The sequence below is a fragment of the Parasteatoda tepidariorum genome, chromosome 7 (genome assembly GCF_982258835.1).
Source record: "Parasteatoda tepidariorum strain Cologne lab strain chromosome 7, Ptep-v5.0, whole genome shotgun sequence".
Taxonomy (NCBI): domain Eukaryota; kingdom Metazoa; phylum Arthropoda; class Arachnida; order Araneae; family Theridiidae; genus Parasteatoda; species Parasteatoda tepidariorum.
This window is the reverse complement of record NC_141761.1, coordinates 25,479,163-25,501,812: the sequence shown is the minus strand read 5'-3', so window position 1 is coordinate 25,501,812 and position 22,650 is coordinate 25,479,163. Positions and strand designations below refer to the sequence as shown.

Here is a 22,650-nt window from a genome sequence, read left to right as displayed (position 1 = left end):
GTAGCAGTTCAGAATTACGATCTGTGGATGAATAAATGGGTCCGCCCTATAAACGGGTGTGACGTATGGTGTGGCAGAAGTCGAATTCTTGGCCATAGATGGCGCCACTGGAAAACGAGAACAATCGCTCCCCTCTGCCTAAACAGGCATACGTCAACAGCAACAACAACATTATATCTGCCCGTTTGGTAAGCGAAAATATTTAATTACTGTTGTGAACTCAAATTTGTTTGAACACTATGATGTTGCGTAATGTTATAACAATATAAATGTTATTTAAAAAAAAAAAATTACTCTTCTGTTCACCAATAGATCTAAATTTTTGCAATACTAAAAGAGAATGATATATGGACGTGTGAAGTGGCAGCACAAGCGTAAACCAATAGAATTCCTTTTATCACATATATTGAGTATATACTTTTTATATACTTTAGTAGAAAGACTGTTTTCTGCCAAGAAATACAATTATTAAGCAATCATGGCAGCATGGTGAGTGGCAGCGAATGGGGGGCTTAGCCCCCTAAAATAAACTAATTTATCTTAAAAATGCTAAATATGAAGTTCAACTTTTTTCAAGGAAAAAAGTGGGCATAAGAGAAATAAAAAGATCTCGTTCTGTAGAAGACATTTTTTTCAGGATAATAATGGGTATGACTACCAAACTTATATCCAAAATTTATGAATAAACTATAATTTGTTAATCAGTTATTATTATTTATTTATCTGTAAATTTTTCTTAATGATGCAATAAACTCAAGAAAAAGTGTTAAAACACAAAGTTAGTATTCATTTTATTTTCCCAGTTGTCTATTAAACTTAAGCGTTATCCGAACAAAACAAAATTCACCTTTTTATGGATAACCGTTAAAGAAACTAACATTTAGGTCAAGGTATGCTAAGTCAAAACGCAAACGCATTTTTTTCTTAGAAGGTTGGAATGATGTTTTTCCCTTTAGAACTTTCCCTAATATCCATATACATTTTGCTAATAAATGTGAAATTATATTTTCGTGATTTTGTTTTTAAATTTCTTGCATTATTTATTGAAATTAAATATAAATTTTAAGATTTTGAGGAATTTTCCGATTTAAAAGAAAGAAGAAAAAAATTGAGGTTTCAGTTAGGAAAATAATCTACAAAGTAAGCCGCAGTTCCATGTTTTGCGAATATGTTTAGGAAAGAAACGGTATCGTTGGAACGGAAACGATTTGCGAAACATTGCGAGAAAAGTAACGGGTAAAGGCCTGGTTTCTTAGGACAGGACGCCGCCAGCTGGAAATCAGCGCTAACCTCTGATTGGCCCATTTGTGAGTTTGATAGTATACGTCATCGAACGCTCATCTTGAACTACAATTGCCGTCCAACTCAACTGCAGTTGGATTACAACGTGACGTTAACGACAGAAGCAATGGCGGACAACATCCAACAGCACATTGAAATCAGCCAAGATTTTGATTTTGACATTAAACATAGCTTCTTCATTAAACATAGCACTCTTCATTTAACTCAGCTATAATGTGTTTTTTCTTGGACAAAGTCATTATTTGTTCTCTAAAACACTGGTCGACAATAACAAAATCAATGCAAATTCAAAATAAATATTTGTTTGCGTTATTAACGCATGCGCAATGAGAGATAATGTCTGCGTTGGACCGACTGCTCACGCTGAGCTAACAAAAAAGTATTTTTTTGGCGTCAGTTCTACGTCAACTTTCCGCTGATGCCCAGATAAGGCGCTTGTTCTAAGAAACCAGACCTTAAGATGGCAACACTAATTCTTGTTGGTTTTTTCTTAACACTATCAAAGTACATACAGTGGTTCAAACAAAATAACTTGACACACTGAATCAGAAAATATTTCCTGTTACTAAATATCGATTCGAAAATTACAGAATTAATGAGTATTTTTATACAAAACCTAGCTGAATACCCGATCTTCACACTGTGTCAATCAGTACTGAGAAACACTACGAAATAATGTTTTAAACTGAAAGGCATATACCGGCCCAATTAAAGAGCTTGATGGAAGAACCGGGTAGGTGACATTTTTAAGAAAATTGATGAATCAGAAAAAATTAGAAAAAGTGATTACATCAATATTAGTGTGTTTAATGTAAAAGAACTGTTTTTCCCTTCATTTTAATCTTAATCTAACTAATCCACATTAGTTTTCAGTATGCTTCCATGATTTTTATTTCAAAATAGACATTGGTAAATAAAACAAAGCAAAGAATTATACCCGCATTCTACTAAATTGGTAACAAAATTGTTCAGTTACAACTTTTCTTTCGCTCTGAAAATGTCACTTACCTGGTTCTTTCACTAAGATTTTCAATTAATGTAGCTAAAATAATTTCAATTTTTTTTTATATTTAATATTATTTGTTGCCCTTATCGGTGGCTTTACGTTATTGAGGTCTCGTTTTTTGTAGCTCTTCTCATTAAAAATTAGAATAAAGATAAAATGCTCTCAGCCAGCTCATGATTGTCAATATTTACCACTTTCAAGTAATTTTCTCCTATACATATCCCTTTCGAGGGGACGTAAAAACACTTATTTCCACAGTATCGGTATTAAAACTGCTTAGTATTTGTGCAGTTTTAATATTCAGCAAATATGTCGATATAATACTTGATACCTTTATTAGTATATTTAGCTCTTATTGCATAATCCTTCAACGTTTGAGTTTTGAGCAAAATACATTTATCAGAGGCAGTAAACTAAAGGCAACATTTTAAAAACAAATTGAATTCTCATAAGACCTTGATAAGAACTTTGGAACATGACCAGTTATCTATTCATCCTTAAATTAACTATTGAATATACTTAGTGAAGGAAAGAAAGCTCTTTTACTTTTAATTCATTAACATATTAATGCACTATCTTTGCTACCAGTGGAAAGAATATTTTCTGAAACTACGGAAAACCCATTTTAGAATTCTTATCAAAACTGTACCAATTACCATAATACCAGTTTACCGTCAGTACAACATATTAATTAAGCGTCATGGCGATTTTCTCTGGTTTTAATAAACGAATTTTCCATTAATCTTTTCACCCTTTGCCTTTTAGCCCATTTCATTTTATTTCGATTTGTGGCGTAAAATATTTTACACTACGATAATTAAACATCAATTCACTAGCATATAAGACATGATAACTAGATTCAATCACGAGGTACCTTTTGATAGATGAAGGTTGGCATTGTCGATAACTCCACCCCCCCCCCCAATTGGTGACCCGGACGTGATGCGAAAATGCTTATCTTGACGGTAACGCCCACTTCGATCTGCTAAGGCTTATTGTCGTTGGATGGTCCACATTGAACAGTTGACTTGCTACTTGTGACGGCGACATTATCCTCCTCCTCACGTTGTTGCTACTCAGTCTCGTCTCGATCATACACAACGTCAGCCTGCATACACTCAACTGCTAATGGCAACACAGGAACGTCAGTGATAGAATAACTATTTCTTATGGTTCTTCTAGACAAATATATACCCTTACTGTATTACTTTTGCTTTCTAGTACATAAGCTTGTTTCTTTTATTCTAACATGCATATATTACTTACATTAATCATTGGCGTCTATAATAATATACCGATTTTTTACGTTTTTCTTAAACGAATTAGTACCATCAATTGGGTACTTGCACTTCAAGAAGAGGATGACGGATATTAACACGTGACCTATGATGTCAACGCCAGCTGGTCGTTTATACGCAAAATGGTGCGTTAAAGTTGAGCTACGTAACATAACGAGTAACATAACAAGTTACATAACAAGTAACATAACATGTTCCACATAAGTTAGAATGTTAATTAAAGAGAAGTTATTCAAATAAAACGCAGTATCGCTCATCGAATTTGCTGAAATATACATAATTCTTTCTCGCCAACGCCTTTCACTTCACTTAGATTTATTATTTGTTTATGTATTTCATATGATATATTTGTTTTGTTTTGTGTACGTGGCAACTTCCATGCAAAATTAGTTTGTTTATATTCTAATTGGCTTCACGCTTGTCTTTGTGTTATATAAGAAATATGTAGAGAAAGAAATGAAATCTGTGTGAAAGAATCTTCGTGTAAGAATATAGAATGTATCACTTAAGAGAATTAATACTTGATGGGCTTGGCTTACTCGAAATAGAATTGAAAGAACAGTTGCTAACGTAAACAAATACCACGTTTCAACAACTTATCAAGATCAAGATACCCACAGTACGGTACTTGCAGGTATTCTATTTTTCCTTTGAATGAGTAAATATTTTTTAACGTTAATTTTAAGTAATTAAATTTTTAGAAACACGTTTTAAAAGAATTAATACAAATAAGAAAAGCATGAGATATCTGACAACTTTAAAAGTATAAATTTGGTGACGTAGACATAGCGTGCTACCATGTAATGTTGTTTATTTAATTTATCTGACACAACGAATATAAAAAAAAAATATTTAAATACTTGCAATAATGTAGTTTTTTGATCAAATCATGCTATATAGCTGGTAATTATCACTTATGTTATCTGTAGAATATGTAAAAAATTGAATCGTATGTAGTTACAAATAATGGCTAGAGCTTTAACCAATCAGAAAATTCGTTTTCGTTTTTCGCTCATACAACTTGAACGGCTCGTCGCAGAATACTATAATGACCACAGTGACCTTCCTTGCTCTTCAAACTATCTGTATGCCAAATTTTATAGATTTCGGTTGGATGGTTTAGGAGTCTATAAAGGACACACCCACAGACAGACTTTCATTTTTATCTATATAAAAAATAATCGATTGGGCAAATTCAAACCGTTAAAGGCGTTCTAATATTCCGTCATTAAAAAATTTAATTTTAAGAAATCCCTTTGTAAAGACGTTTCTAATAATACAACATCTTCAAAATACAATTGAAAAATTGTGATGTGGACATTGATAGATTAATCAGATACTATTGACAAACTTTTTATACTTAGTGGCTCCTTTTCATGCGAAATAAAAAGATTCCCGTACAATAAAAATTTTTATGCATAGTAAGATGTAATATTGACGCCCAGTGGCTGAGTGGTAGCGCTTCGCGTTCCCATGCCACAGATCCTGGGTTCGATACTCGGGCCAAGCAAGGTTGACTCAGCCTTTCATCCTTTCAGTGGGTCGATAAATGAGTACCAAGCATGCTTGGGAACTAAACATTGGGGGTACCGCGGTCCACCTGACCGGAACATCTGCTCCTGCACCCCAGAGCCCAAGGTCAAGAAAACTGAGATGGGCACAGTAGGCCTTGGCCCTTTATGGGCTGTCGAGCCACTGAGTTTAGTTTAAGGTGTAATATTAAATATAATATTGAATAAAATAAACTAATGGACGATACGCTTATTAAAATTTAAATATATTTCTTAAATTGTGGAAAAATTTTATTAGCTTAAAATCTTGTAGTTTTGAATAAAATTTAAATATATATTTAAAATATACAAGAAAATGGATGTGAAGATAGATGCGGAATACCTTATTCAAGTTGTTACTCTATGTCGTTAAAATAATATGTACATTTTGCTAAAAAATATTTATAAATAAAGATTATTAAGGTTTACCACGACTTTTAAATGTAACCATAAGACAATGCCTTAGCGCAATGATTTGAACAAATGAACTTAATAGAAAAAATGAAAGACTCAACTAATGAACTTAATAGAAGAACATATTTAGCAAATTCTTTAATGACATAGTTTTTTATGCCAAATCTAATAGTTTGGCCTAATCTTTAAGAATAATAGAATATGTAATAAAGTTCGTTGTTAGTCCGTTTTAAACTATAGAAATAATCATTAAAGTCAAATTTTATAATTCAACGGAATCTTTAAGAATAAGTTAAATATGAGGTTTACATAAGTTTATATAAGTGAGGTTTATATAAGTTGATTATAATTTGAGGTTTAGAACTTAATGGAGGTTTTAATTATAATAGTTCTGGTAATTCTTTAAATAAGTCTTTTTAAGAATGGTGGAATACGTAGCTAGTAAAGTAGTTAAAAGGTTATGAACAATAATAGCCCAGACAAATCTTATAATAAGTTATTAATAATATAGAAGGTTCAGTAATAAGCGGGTATTGAATAATTATAACGCCGGCAAATCTTTAAATAAGACATTAATAATGGAAAAATATGTTTCGTAAACAGCTCTTTCACGTGTTTCAAGGCATTTTAATAAAATTACTCTTTTTCTAAAATTCTGTAACATTTCTCCACCATTAAGCTCGTCATTTATTAGAATGGGTAGAAAAAATATATCGATTCAAACTACGTGAGCGGTTGGGGCATTATCAAAACATGTAAACAGTTCTGTTTTGAACAAAACTCAATAATTCCTAAATGACGCAAAATATGATCTTAACGAGGTAAATTGAAAAGATTTCTTTGTGTCATTTACTATAATATATTAAGCGACATTCATTTAGTCATTTAATTTTGGCAACTCGCCGATGTTTACGTTCGAAGGTCATGTGATGCCCGCGTGCTTTTCCAGAATCCATCTCTTTTCTTTCTTTTTTTCCTTTTCTGTACACTGGAAACGTCGGAAGTAAAAGGTTAAACTTATTCCTTTGTTTCATGCATACGATTTACTATTAGATTTTCACGGAAACTCACTCTTTTCTAGACGGTTAAATCGTCTCCTTGGCGATTATTTTTTGTAAAATTCTATATTCGGTCATTCTTTCTAGGAAGAATTTCTCTAAAACAAGTGTCGTTGTGTCCTTCATTTTATAGCTATTTTTCAAACACCTATGTGCGAATGTTACCATAAACTCTTTTTTTTTATCAGATATTTCCGATGACAATGCAATATTTTATATAATTTATGACGATTCTTGAATCAAAATACATTCCGAAGGCAAATCATTTCTTATAATACACAATACTTGTAGCTTAGAAGACGAGCATTGCCTTTGACAGGGTATATGTTAAATCAATAAGAAAATCATTCAGTCGTACCGTTTCTGCCAAGTTTTATCATTTTTTGTAATGATGACCCCTGAAGAAATTTGCATCCGCCTGCTCCGTGAAACTTAAGAACCATCTCTCAAAAATGTCTGCTACAACTGTAAGAATTTACCCATATTTTTTAATGGTGATAATCTAAGAAAAAATTACTTTAACTTCAACTCCTTTGTTTAGAAAAATTCAAAACAGTCACTATAATATTCGATGACAGCATAACTCGTGGCAAAGACAATTCATCGTAGGCACAACATGAGATTCAATGAAATGCATCTTATTGCAGTGATTATAGCAATAAAATGGGTCTTTCTTCGGAAAAATTAACACCAAAAGTATATATATATATATATATATATATATATATATATATATATATATATATATATATATATATATATATATATATATATATATATATATATATATATATATATATATATATATATATATATATATATATATAAAAGTATAAAAGTACATGTCTGTGGGGAGAGGAGTATTAAACCATGTCAACCGTCATCTATGAAAAGGTACCCCGACATAGAGTCGAGTTAACATGTCTTATATACTAGTGAATTGTAGTTGTAATTTTGTAGTGGTAGATACGCTACATGTCAATAAAAATCATTCTTAGACACAAAAACCCTTTTAAATCTTGAACTATTCATTCTATTGACTTGTGTATGGTCGCATTCGATTCAACGAGAAAAAATACATAGAAAGCAATGTCCATTGTTTAGTTTGTACTTTTTTCTAAATAAAACACTTATACCTCCGAAACTATTCGCTAGGTAGTCTCAATATTAGTTTCATTCAATTTAGAGAAAATAAAAATAGATTGGAAACGTGCCTCAAGTAAAAAATAAATAAATAAATAACACTAAGAAGCTCGAGTGCTTTTCCATATAGTTAAACTATTTGGACTACATTTTTGTAGCTACTCCTTATAATTTGAGTAAAGAATATGAATCCGTATTTAAAGAAAAAAATGGCAGTCTTAAGAGAAAATACAGTCTAAGTACGTTATAACTAAGGCCCGGATTTTGATGACATTTGCATTTTTTTTTGCCTTTTTGGACATTCTTTGTCCTTTAGAGCATTTTTTGAGATTTATAGGGCATTTTCTTTAAAATTTTAAAGCATATTTTAAATTTTTTGTTAAATTTTTCTAATTTTTATTATTTTTTATAATTTTTTATTATTACACTGGCTTCCAAACAATGAAGAAAATTTTTAGGATATTAACAGGTGAAGCAACATCTTTTCAAATTGAAGAAGAATTGTCAGTAAGTGTGACCGTCCTTTTCAAGTACGCACCAATAGCATCATCAGTAGACGTTGAAAGAAGCTTCTCCTGGTATAAAAATTTGCTTTCAGACAAGAGACGCTCGTTTACATTTCAAAATATTATTTAAAAAAAATTTAATAATCCACTGTAATTCTGATATTTAGTAATATTCTGAGATGGAAGTTGTTATATTCATTTAAGTTTCTATACAAAATGAAAATGTTTTGGAGTCAATACATTTTCCTTTTTTTTGTTATTTTTGGATATAAAACATATTTGTCAAATTTTAATGAACGTAGAACAAGTATTCCATTGCTTTATATTTTTTGAAACGACTCATAATAATTTTAAAGAGTAAAACATTGTTTTAGTTCAATATTTTTACTTTAAGTCATGTCATAAGGCATTTTTAGCGCAATTTTCGCATTTTAAGGGCATTTTTTGTACTTTTAAGGGCATTTTTTGCAGTTCATAAGGGCATTTTTTGCACTTCTTAAGGGCATTAATTGAGATATTTTAGGTCATCAAAATCCGGGCTCTAGTTATAACGAACCTCTTTTTCTTTTATATTGGATAGCTATCTATATTATATAAAACGCTAATACGTATGTATCAATAAAACCGATGATATTTCTTTTCTCGCGTTGGCAACAATTTTCAATTTTAATTGATAGGATTGGGCGCGCAAGAGCACGTAGTGAGCATCAGATGACTAATCTACATTATATAAAACGCTAATACGTTCTAATTGATGGGCTTCGGCGCGCAAGAGCACGTAGTGAGCATCAGATGGCTAATCTACATTATATAAAACGCTAATACGTTCTAATTGATGGGCTTCGGCGCGCAAGAGCACGTAGTGAGCATCATATGTCTGTCTAATCGGGTGAATTCTCACCGAATTGGGTATAATATAAAAAAAACATAACTACTTCCACTTAGTGGGAATAACATTTACTATGACGCAATGCTAAATTCTATGCCACTATCCACATAAATGCCACTATCCACATAAATCAATTATTAATCAAAAATCGAATATCAATTACTTTTCTTTATAATGCAATAAAATCTGGCGAGCAGCTATTTAAACGATCAAACACTTCGTTTGTTTATTTGTGGCTTGAAGTTAGGCTCGCAGAAAATGCCGTTCATGGGTTAAATTTAGTAGGAATAACACAACCTGTGACGTAGGCTATAGTATACCCAATTATCAAAGAAATTCTTACAAAATTATCTTCATAGAAGCCGATGCTTTACATCCGGCGTTTAGTACTATTTCATATTGTTTTACAACACATGGTTTTAGCCCTCTGGTGGGAAAGACTTTAAAACAAAACTTACAAAAGTTACTTTTCTCAACAACTGAAATTTAGAATAGTGTGATTAAGAAAAATATGCGAACTGTTTGCAATTTCAAATTAATATTGAAATGCACAGGTTTAGAATTTTCTACAGTGAAAAGTTTTCGGAACTTCAGTGTTCAAAAAAGTATACAAAAGCTAGACGTTAAGAACGTATCCAATGAGCGAACAATCCGAAATGAACTGCGAAGGCAGTTCCGGGGGTTGGAGAGCGCCAGCAAGCAGGGGGCGAAGCCTCCTAGTTTTTATTTAAAATACTTAGTTTACTGGGTTTTTTTTTCTACAGATTTTACATTGAGTGACGTAGCTCTTAACTTTATAAAATACAGAAATTTCTAGAATAGAAATGTTTGAACAACAAGTTTCCAAATCGTAATAAGTTTTTGTAAAAATATAATAAAGTGCAGTATCTCTTGACTTCATTAATAACGATGATTGTTAATTTTAATAGTAAGTTGTAATTTAGAGAAATACGAGAGATGTAACTGTTCGCACTAGAAATTATGATTCCGACTTGACAGGTCTAGAGTTTGATCCCCGCCTGCCAAAAACACCCCGTGTAGTAAATTTGACTGGTGCACGCCAAATCTGTCGGGTCACAAAGTCCTCCTTAATCCCAAAACGAACCATACCTGTACTGAATTGGAGATTGATCATTCTCTAGTTCGGGTCAAAATTATGAACTGTGGATATATGAATGGATATGGCCCTATAAACGGGTTATGACGTATGTGTGTGACAGATTCTTGGCCATAAATAGCGCCACTGACAGGCAAGAAGTGCATCCCCTTTGCCCTAATGGCATACGACAACAAAAACATAATATGGAGCGCATATAACAGTCACAAAAAATACACAATTACGAATAATATTAACTAAAATGTAATGAAACATTTACGGATATTATGGACAAGGACACGACCTAACAGTTCCGCGGCTGGAGATGAACTGACAATATTGTCGGTAGATGGCGCTCAGAAAATTTTTAAGTTTAGAGGGGAAGCCATTGCAATCTGAACTGTAGTCAGGTCTATTACAAAGTGATCAAGATATAGATGGTCAGCAAAATATTGGTCGTTAAATGTGGTCAATAAAAGGTGCATTCTTTTCAAGTGCACGGCGGGAAATTTAAAAATAGCAGTAAAATTTTTCTTTTGTTGCGAAGAAGATAACTTACTCGGTGGTCGTCTGCACATTGTTTTATTAAAATAACTAACAGTAAAATAACTACCAATATAGATCTTTTTCGAAAATTATGCATTAGGTTAAGGATAAGCCGAAACATTTTTACATGTCTTGACATGTCACAACATGTCTTACGCAAGCATACACCTCCCCCTCCTGGAAATTAACAATAAACGAATCACAAAACCCTCTTATGAATGTTTGTAATTTTTGAATGGTGACACACAAATATTTAGAATGCTTTTGTAGGCAATGCAAGAGTTTTGTCGACGAAAATATATGTATTTCATCGAAGCCCGAAGAAATTGTGCTCGCAACGAATTATGCCCACGCCGTATTGTGCTTGTGATGAATTGTGCTCACAATGAATTGTCGCCCACTACGATCTGCCGCTTCGACGAATTGTGCACGACGAATGGACGTGACACCTATCAAAAAAAGGTTAAATATTTTACTACACAGATTAATTCGTTCACGAAAAGAATCCTATTTCCTAATTAAATACGAGTTATAATTTTTTTTTAATGCTTTGAACTCTTCTAAATAATAACAAAAATTTAGCATTTTATATTTTGTTTATATTCAAAGAAATAAAATTTGAATCGAAGTCGAAATTAAATATTGATATAAAATAAAGGGAAAATGTAAACATAAATAAATAAGTCAATTCTTAATCTCTTTTTTTTTTCCTTCCTAAAACCATTTTTTGGAATTCTAACAAGAGAACCATCCTAACAACTATTGCTTTTCATGAAAGTTAAAGTTTTCTTTTCTGTGCACGTTGCCTTAAATTTAAAAAAAAACAGAAGAAAGATCAAAAAAGTAATGATCAGAAACTTAATGATCAAAAAATAATTAAGAAATTATGTTAGATTCCTTTCCTTTTCACTTTTTATTTTTTCATTTTGCCTTGTCACCATAATCTGACTAAAGTTAAATATCACATTATTAATCTAATGATCAACGCTCATTCAAGTGCTGAAATAGTTTTGAAATAAATTTCAAATCTCAATTTCCATGCGACATCACTTAATGCGGGAAAAGATAGTGCTTAAAAAGTTAATATTCGATAACAAATTAAAACGAGAATGAAAATAACCCCAACGCATCACCAACGGCAACCCTGTAATTTCCTTTGACCTATTTCTCTGATACTCTAGTCTACAGTGCCCTCTTGTGGCGATAAATGAAACTTTTGGTTTGGGTTTCGATATCCTTTTCCCCCGCTAACCAAGATTTTGCTACAGTTTAAAATAAGATTAATTCGAAGCCACGTTTTCTCCTCATTTTTACGGAGAAAAAGACCCAATTTCAAAGATACTCAACATTCTTAAACAGCAGTTTCATCACCGATGGGAAAATAAGTTAATCTTTCCTTGTAATTCTTCTCTGCTTCTTTATTTATTTAACAATTGGAAAATTGATACGAAGAAGGAAATTATACGTTGAATTACAACATGGAGATGTAATAGCGGATGTGCTTCATGCATTAAATTATTATTTAATTAAGTTATATGATTACGGGGCTGTCAGCCATCAGACAAGATGGTAGTTTTACCGCAAAGCTTAAAAGTCAGAAAATGCTGAAAGTATGCAAAACTTCCCATGTTAATTCATTTTTTGATACATTTTATTTCATTTTTTCCCAAAATTGATTTCGTTTTTTATCTGGGGACAAAACTTCGTTGAATAATGAAATTAAATTACCATGATAAAATAGTGTCTATATCTTTAAACAAGAAAAAATGAATCGCTAAAAAATGAGGTTACATTCAAAAACGCACACTTTACCGCTAATGAACTTAGGTTAAAGCCACTCGTAAAAAACATGTAAAAATTTTATGATCCAAATTACATTTGATTTTATAATTGAGACTTTTAGTAAACGCGGGATTGTTTGTTGTGAGTATAGTTATCTAATACATTATTATAAATTATCAAAACTTATGATAAAAACTTCTGTAAAGTAGAAAAAATCGCCAACCTCAAAGACCATTATGCAAAAAAGAAATACAAGTTGCTTTAGAGCAGGGATGGGCAAACTGTTTTGGGCGTGGGCAAAAAATTAAAAAAAAAAGTTTGGTGGGCTAAGTAAAAACTAAAATTAAAAAAAAAAAAAAAAATAGTGCGTGGAGTCCCTCCGCGCGGAAGAAGTGAAACTTCGTAATGTGGCAATGAAAATAGGAAGGGGTAGAAATTGATTTTTAGTGAAATCATATTGTTTCTTTAAGACAAACTTTATTAACATATTGCTCACAATTCACAATTGATCGCATCTTTTAATTATCATTTTCCAGTGGAGAAATATCCAAATCTATAACATTTACAATGGGATTATGATAACTAAAGTAAGATACGAAATGTTCGAGTTCTATTTTTTCAATATTTCTTGCAAAAACTGCACCAATGGTAGTTACCCCTTTGGTTGTTGGATCATTCCTACCATTTATCATTTCCAATCCAAATTTGTCTTTAAGGAAGGTTAATAATGTGTCAGCTTCCGGTAACGAGAAATTCACATTAAAATCTCCTGCAAGGATCACAGGCCGCTCGTTGCCATGGTAGCGTTAAACGTTTAACGCAACCTTGTTGGAAGTCGCATTAGAAGTTTCACTTCAAAAAACGATGTACAAATTTTAATCCAAATATTTAATAAGATGAATGAAATTGCGTTTTCATTTTTAAAAGTTATATTATGTTGTGGCTCGAAGTGATATGTACTTATTTTAAGGAACGAGACTAAATGCTTGTCTGTTAGTTTACGTCAGAAATGATTTTTTTCTAAGGTTCATAATTGAAAACACTTGTTCACATATTATAAGATGAAGCAAACATAGCACTGATTTTCTGGGCATGTGGTATTAAATTTGGGAAACTAGCTTTTGGTAATGATTTGCAAAACTGACTGCTCACTGTTTCACACTTTACTTTGAAAGACATGGTAAAAACATTTTATTCTGTTTGAATGGCACTGAAATCTTGAAATCTGCATTCAAACTCAAAAAATTGTTTCGTGTTTCAATTCGTAGTTAAATATGAACGTGTATTATTGAACCAGCCTGTATTACTGAACGAAACGAGTTACGATTCTTAGTTAAATATGAGAAAAATTAAAGTTAGATATGACAATTTTTTTAGAAATAATTTAAAGTTATAACAGTGTTTGTATATAAAATTTAGACAAAGGTATTGACAGAAAAAAGTTTGTTAAACAATATTCTGTTCCGAAAAATAAATAGTGTTACCCTTACCCTTTCTTATAAATTATATGCAAATGAATAAACTTAATAGAAAACTATTTTGCGTTATATTTTTTCAAAATTCGAATTTTGAAAAATGAGTTAAAAATTTGAACGAAATTGGCGAGATAGTTCCTAGGAAATTGAATATTAAAGACGTCATATGTTTAAAATTAAATTATTTTTCGGGAATTATTGGAGCGATTTTGTTCAAACTTTGTATTTTTTTGCCTTATTAAATTACATTCAATAGAATGATGTAAAAATTAGTATGGTTTTTAACTGTCAAAATTTATCGACTATTATTACATAAAATAACAATAAATAATTATTAAAATTTATTTTAAGCAAAGAAAAACATTATCTTTGGAAAAACAAATTTTATAATTGTGGGCAAAAGATTTTCAGTTCGCTTAAAATACTGTCGTGATGTGGCTAAAGTAAAATTAACATTAAGGGGTTCAAACTCCCCTCACCAAAACTATTCTTCAAAATTTTGAGGGTTAGAACTCCATATTCGTCGAAAAAAATACATTTTTTATCCAGAGAGAGAGCACGTTTTTGTGTCTGATTTCGCAACTTTAAATACGGCCTGCACTAGTTAATTAGCATACTTGAAACCATTTAGTTTGAGTCCTAGTACGTTAAGATCCGATCTCTAGAACAAAAGTTATTCAGGTTGATTCGTTTATGTTACCGCTACATTTCCTAGCAGATTAGTTAGGTTTGTTGAAGTTTATTACTCTCATTCTATCAACTAATTTATTGTTTGTATCGATTGAAAAATGAATTAAATACATTATGTTAATTTCCTTGATTGCAATAATGTTTTAAACCGTTTGATGCTTTGTAATATAGTTTTTAACGTGATAAATGATTGATTCGTTCCACTAATGTTTTCATTGTTTGATTGTAGTAGTTTTTCAGATAGCCAAAAATAAATAGCATGATGTTCATTTAAACGTGCCGAAACGTTCGAACAAAGATCTGATACGAGGGTTGCTATTTATATTTCTGGCCTAATAATGAAAAAACAAATATGTAGGATCGAAATTGGTTTTATTGTTTTTCAAAATATTCTCCATGATGATCAATACACTTTTTCATGCTTTTGAACCAATTTTCAAAGCACTTTTTCCAGTCCGATTGAGGTAACTCCAAAACATGCGTTTTGAATGCATCAACCGTTTCTTCGGGGGTCGAAAATCGTTGTCCACGTAATTTATTTTTGATGTTTGGGAATAAGAAGAAGTCATTGGGTTCCAAATCAGGGCTGTACGGCGGATGACCCATCAGTTCGATCTTTCGCTCCGTCAGAAATGCCTTTGTTTGAGTCGATGTGTGAGAGCTCGCATTGCATGATGAAGAATGATTCGCCTGTTCTTCTGCTTTTTTCGAATTTCTCCGATGACTTCTGGCAAACAAATGGTCGTGTACCATTCAGAATTGACCGTCCTGCGTTGCTCTAACGCCACTGTTGCCACATGACCATTAATGCCGAAGAAACAGGCAATCATTTGTTTCGATGTGCTTCTTCCTCGAACAACTTTTGTTGGTTTTGCCTCGTCTTGGAAGACCCATACAGTTGATTGCTGTTTTGTTTCCGGCTTATATGCATAGATCCATGATTCGTCACCTGTGTAGATGTTATGTACCTTGAACGTATTTTTCTAACATTTCCTTGCACCAATCGACACGAGCCTTTTTTTGAGCGTTTGTCAGATTATGTGGGATCCAACGCGAACAAATTTTTTTTACGCTCAAATGTTCATGCAATATTTTATTGATGCTAGTCATACTAATGTCCAAAGACGCCTCTATCTCACGGTATGTCACATGATGATCTTGCTTTATCAGTTCACGCACAGCATCGATCTTTTCTGGAACAACAACGGATTTTGGACGACCTGCACGGGATTCGTCCTGGATCGAACATCGACCACGATTAAATTCGTTATGCTAATTTTTTACAGTGCTGTAGGATGGCGCTTTATCGGAGCACTCTTGCCTTGACAATCCACGTCGAAAGTTATGAAAAATAATGGCACGAAAATGTTCACGATTCAATTCCATTTTTTGAAAGAGAAGAACTTTTCAATTTACTGTCAACAACACAAATGAAGCTATAATGGTAAATCGTCTGCTGAAATTTATGTTCAAAAATATCAAACTTTCGATTAAAATCGTCTGCGGTCGCCTAGCAACACTTACTGTTGCCAAGGACAGAAATATAAATAGCAACCCTCGCATTCACTGAGTGCCTGATAGGTAATGAGCATACTTTCTAGGTAGTTTGGAGACTATCTAGGTAATTTGAGAAATATACCAATTATGCAACGCACCATAACGGATCACCTTAATTGATCTGCACAGTAGCTTAACTAATCTGTAGAATTGTTAATTTTTTTACACATTGGCCATAACATATATAATGTCGTGCCTGTTAGGCCCATTCGCCTAAATCTTGAGAACCCACCGTAGCACCACCGGATGATCACCACATTTATATACATAGTAATCTAGACTGGAAAATATATTTATTAAGTATGATTTTGTGAAGAAGGTAATTAAAATTATGTCTAACGTGGGTCAACGCACTCCAAAAATCGAATCAGATAATAAAAAAAATGTTAAGCACTTTTGTTCTTTGTTTATGATTCCTAAGATAAACACATTAAGCGTTTTATAAGAAAAGTATTTCTCCGAGTAATAGATATGCAATTCGAAGCATTTTAGATTGTTAATTCGTCTAGCTATATGTTATCAAAACGTGCTTATAGAATAATGTTTTAAAATAATACTAAACAAACAAAGAATGTAAAAATATCTGATATATTGATAAAATATTTTTTAACGTTATAAAAAAAAGACAAAAACAAATCTTATTTTTATAGATTTTATTTTATTTTACTTTTGATCGAAAAGCATCGATGACGTTTTTTATGCTTATTAACTTTTCTTGTGTTGTCTAAAATATAAGGTTTTGATGTTTTACAGATATCCATATAACACTTTTATTGCGTCCGGACTACTTTTATTTTCATAATTTAATCACTTAAAGAATGTACTAAATTAGCTTGCTTTGAGATGATTAACTTATGCAGACGTTCTAATGTAGGGGTCATCAAAATGGAGTAATAAAATTTTAGTGTTTCACTGGCCTCAAGATATTTCAGTGGCTCGTTCTTATTAAATTTGATATGAAAATGAAGACTGTTTATTGTTTCAGACAATATATACGTGGCTGATGTTTTTTTTTTTTAAAAATGACAAATTAATTAAGTGCTTCATTAACACAGAATAAATAAAACGCTATAAACAGAACAGCGCAAAATCGATGACAAGACCACAGTTGGCAAATCAGATTTGGAGAATACTTATAGAATTGAAACATTAAATATTACGTATGATATTGATGCTTAAGTTGAAGGTATACACTTTGAGAGACTGAAATGGCATTTATCCCTTTCTTAATTTGAGTAATATTTTGTTTGCTGGTAATGAAGTTATGTTTAGTTTATCTGTAAAATATTTTTTTTATCTTTCATATAGTAACAAAATTCTATGAAATGAATTTACTCAATTCGAATTTTATTTTAATTCTAAACAAAAGTTTAATTTTTCACATGATTTTTAATGAAAATTGTGGGTTAAAAATCACATAAAACGTACACAGTACTTACGCTAAAATTAACTTATATCTTATTTTTCCCAAGGAGTTGTTTTGCCTAGATTATATTTCTGGTGCGTGACCTGTGAGATTTGAGTAATGTGGCTCTCGGGCGCAAAAAAGTTGAAAATTACAAACTCTAGATCCAGTATTCCAATGAATAACAAGTCAAAGACACCAAGTGCTTATGAATATTGTCACGTTAAAATAGTTTAATACAAATGACAAGATGAGGTTTAAATAATGAATTTAATAAAGTGACGGAAGTACAAATGACGAGAACAAGTCTGCACTAAGAACTGCCTCTTTACAATGAATAGATCGCTTAGATACTAACAAAGAACGTTCTAGAAACTTCCTAGAAATAACTAAAGAAGAAATGATGTAAATTGAATGTACCAGAAGCTTCTGGAATGTTCATAGAATTAAATAAGAAAAATTGGGAATTAATGTCCGCATCCCGTATCGAACCTGGGACCTTCTGCTTTGTAGATTCGAATTATACCACTGAGCTACTGAGACTTAGGCTGCTCGGCATTATAATTATCAGAGAATTATTTTTAAATAAAATAGTAAATGATATAGAATGTGGGATTTTATAGCCACCACAGAATGGAAAAGAATTCGAAAGAAAAACAAATATCATGAAAAAGAGAAGAAAGAAATTTAAAATTTATAAAATTCATTTTGAGAAGATGATTTAAGCAAAACCGTTGTACCACTGAGCACAGAAAATGTCATTTCATGGCCGGCTCTGAAGTTAAAACATGTTTTCGTTGAGTTGTGAATAACTTCTGCTTGTGTATACATTTGTATTTTGCTTACATTAATTGTGCCGTTTATTAAGGCAAATTAAGAATGTTGTACTTATACATCTATACGGTTTAGCTTGTTTCATTAAAAGCGATGTCGAAACCATGTCCATTCTTTGAAATACAGTGAATTCGCGATAACTCGAATCTGATAGGACTGACGAAAAACTTCGACACATCGGAAGTTCGACTTACCGTTAGTTTCGGTTTCGGACTTTCAAAATATTGTCGGATTATTTAATTAATGCTTATTAATTACAAATCTTCTAAATGCTTACATTATTTAAGATCATTTCTCTGACAAGCCATTTACGATAAGACTGTTTGAAGCATTTTATGATACCCTGGTCCATCGGCTGCAACTTTGCTGTTGAGTTTGGCGGGAGAAACTGCAAGTTTACAGCTTTCAAATTAGGTAGATCACTATGCGCTGTGCATTTATCCATAAAGAGTATCACTTTTCTTTTTTTAGCGAAGAATTTCCGATCTAATTTTCTTACATAGTCTTCAGATAAAACTGATGTCACCCAAAACTTTTTGTTAGACTTGTAATCCAAAGGATACGTTTTTACATTCTTGAAACTTCGGGGATTTCGGTATTTTCCGTTTCTTGCTCATTTTACCTCCTGAGCAGTTTTCATCCTTAAACATCATAGTCTTATTTGGAAGACATTTAAAAAATAAACCCATTTCATCAATATTGAAAAAAAAACATCATTTTAACTGTATCCTTGAAGTAAATTTGGTAGTGTTTCATTCACTGTTCGCATACTTCAAGAGGGACAGCTTCAGCTTCTCCATGAAGAGTGCGAAAGACAGTGTGTGTTGCAAAGGAAGGGGCAAGATATCAGCTCCTAGGTTTTTTTTCTTGCTTTAAAAGATCCAAAAAAAAATCGAGTTAAAGGAGTAAAATTCGAAAAATCGAGAATAATTAACATGAAATTGAAGATAAAAGGGTCGGGACCTCATAAAAAAATCGAGTTATAGTAATATTCGAGTTATCGTACTTCGAGTTATAGCGAATTGACTGTACTAACATTCAACTTTTTTAACAATATAGTTTTGACTCGATTTCCTAGTTTAAAAAGAAGAAATAAAATCATTTACGAGAAGAAAAAAGAACAATCATGGATTAATATTATTATGTTATTCTCTTAAGAGCGATGTTTTGATTATTTAAATTGTTATTTTCTTCTTGAATCCTATCGTATAATGATGTAAACAAAACAAAGCAAAGAAAGCAGACCAACGACTTTAGATAAGGAGCTGCTTGCCAGTCTTGTTGCGTCTGAATATATTCCCAAGGACAAATTATTTTATTGCACAATTTTGATTACATTTATTGGGGAGGCGAGAATGATGACGTTTAGCCTTTGACTGAGCTTCTTTCTTTCTCTCTCTTTTTAGTTGTGTTTCAAGATGAAGATAAATATTTTCTTTTTTTCTCTTATGATTGTGCATAGTTTATATTGGGTAAGTTACTTCGTAGTGGATAACAATGGAAAATCCTATTCTGTAGAAATCTTTGTATGAAATAATTTCCTATGCTATTTTAATCCATTGCCAAGGACAATACAGTAAGTGTTAGCAGTATTTTACTGTTATACAAAAAATATTGTATCTGTTTCTTCATTCATACAAATATTGCGCGTTTTCAAAACATTTCGCAAGTCCTGAGCACCATGCCTTTCATATTTATAAACATTTTTTTCTGAATGAATTTATGATAGATAATTATTGTCTGCTTATGTCGTTTAAAGGTCGTTATAAATATAAATATTTCTTTCGAACTAAATACCTATAAGCATTCACAGTTTTGAATAATCGCGATTGACATTGTCTTTTTTATATAAGAAGTATTTCAAACATTTCCTTTCTCCCAATTGTTTTTTTTATAACCGGCGTTATAAGCTGACCCAATTCTGAGTTTACAAACATAAATGTTCAACTCTGTAGACTTGTAATTTTGAACCCTATTCAGAAAACAAGAGAATTCCTTGATCAAGTTATCGGACAAACTAGATTTCGTGGAAGATGTTTAGATGAAAGCAACAAGCATTTACGTTACATAGAGAGGAAAACTGCGAAAACCTCCTACGGTTAGCCGACAGAAAGGAATCCAACCCATGATACGACAATCACTGATAATGTTTTACGGGAACACTGTGTTTGATACGAACGGCCCCTGAGATTCAAACTTGGGCCATCCACTGAGGAATTCCAACTCTCTCCTAATTGTTGGAAAATTCTCAGAATTGTTGTCCACGAGAGTTTATTGGATGTGTCTATAAAGCAGTGTTATTATTCAATGTAATGAGTGCTAAATTGAGGAGAAAGGAGTCTAAAACGCAATTTTAATTTTTCATAGAAATAACAATTTATTTTTGTTTTGTTTCGTGAGCTTTCTTTTAACCCCTTCGTTACGGCAGTTCGCTCTTCTGAAATGATGCCACTGAAGGGTGCACCCTGCCGCAAACTATGCACATTGCATGTTGGTAAGCTGATTTGCACATTACACATTGCATGATGAGAACTTATGTTCAACTTGATGAGTGGAACAATTTGCATTATTGTTAAATAAATAAAAAAAATCACGAAAACCTTCAAAGGTTAGCCCAACGCAAATGGGATCTAAATTCAGTATTCGTAGCGTATTTTATGACATTAAGACTCTAATCGATGCCGGACGATGATCTAATCCAGTGTTTCCCAACGTGGGGCCCACGCCCCACCGGGGGGCAATTTAATTGCAAAGGGGAGCAATTCAAAAATGAACTCGACATGAGTTTAAACCTTTTGCTCTGGGCCATTTAAATGCAATGCGAGATTTCGGTGACAAAATCGAAAGAAGAAAGCAAATTCTTAAATAATTGCGGTCAATAAATATTATGTGACTGAGGGATTTTTTAAGTGACAAACCTGAAGTGAAGTATCTGTTTACAGTCGATGGTAAAGCATTTGTGAGTTATTTAGTCAATATCTTTGAAAAACTGAATATATTAAATAAGAAACTTCAAGGAACAAATAAAACCTTGTTGATGCAAAAGCGAAGATATATGGCTTCATTACCCTTATTGAGTTATGTCAGAAATATATTAACAACAAAAACTTTGAACAGTTTTATTGGCTCCAAAAATGTGAAGTAAATAATACAGCTTCACTTGTTATTGTCGATGATCTGAAAATTCTATCGGCTAATTTAAAAGAAAGATATTCTGATTTAAAACAAATTTATTTTCCAACATGGATGTTGCAGTCCATGTTAATGAATTTGTCTGATATATCAAATATATCAAGAAGAACTTGCAGAAATGCAAAATGATGAGCCAGTTAAAACCTTATTTAATATGAAAGGAGTGATGGCATGGCTTCGTGAGGAAACAGAAAACAAACACCCAAATTCAATCAAATGTGCAAGAAAACTATTGTTACCGATTCCATCTTCATATATAGCTGAATGTGGATTTAGTGCTGTAAATGATTTTATTGGTAAAAAAAAATCGTCTAGATATAACACAATGGGGAGACTTGAGACTGAGGCTAACCAAATTGGAACCTAAGATAAAATCTACGTGCAGCGAGCATCAAAGGCATGAATCTCACTTAATTAAAACATTAAATTATTATAGAAAAATATTTATTAAAATTATTTCGAATTTGAATTTTAGTTCTTCATTACATTTTCTGAAAATTTACTTACTTTGTTTCGCTAACAATTTCCTAAGTTTCTTAAGTGAACAATTCGATTTTTTTAATATTAAAAATTATGTATATGTTACATAGCGGGGCATAAGAATTTTAGAAAGGCTTAGGTGGGGCATGGTACAAAAAAGGTTGGGAAACACTGATCTAATCGATACTATTCCGCATACAAATCAACCCATCATATTTGCGACTTAAATTGAGTCGCCCGAGACAGAAGAAAGCTGTACATCCCCAAGCTCAGGCCCAAGGCCCACCAAATTCTCCGGGCCCGTTACAAAATATTTTGAAATTAAATTACTGAAGTTTACGTAATATTTTTAAGTAATTAGTCCTAACAATAGAAAAGAATCTATTGAACTACATGATTCAAGATAAACATTCTAAGAAATTTTGAA

General features: G+C 32.1%; 1 protein-coding gene across 7 annotated transcripts in view; it reads right to left on the bottom strand.

The window, feature by feature from the left end:
• The window catches only part of LOC107437589 (uncharacterized), a 236,234-nt gene that overhangs the window by 122,651 nt on the left and 90,933 nt on the right, over positions 1 to 22,650 (bottom strand). The window contains exon 1 of one of the 7 annotated variants that reach the window (XM_087167517.1): positions 17,752 to 18,038. The exons of the other annotated variants lie outside the window; for them this stretch is intronic. The gene's annotated coding sequence lies outside the window, so the exon portion shown is untranslated. Of the gene's footprint in view, positions 1 to 17,751; positions 18,039 to 22,650 lie in introns of those variants that run through there. 7 annotated transcript variants of the gene reach the window in all.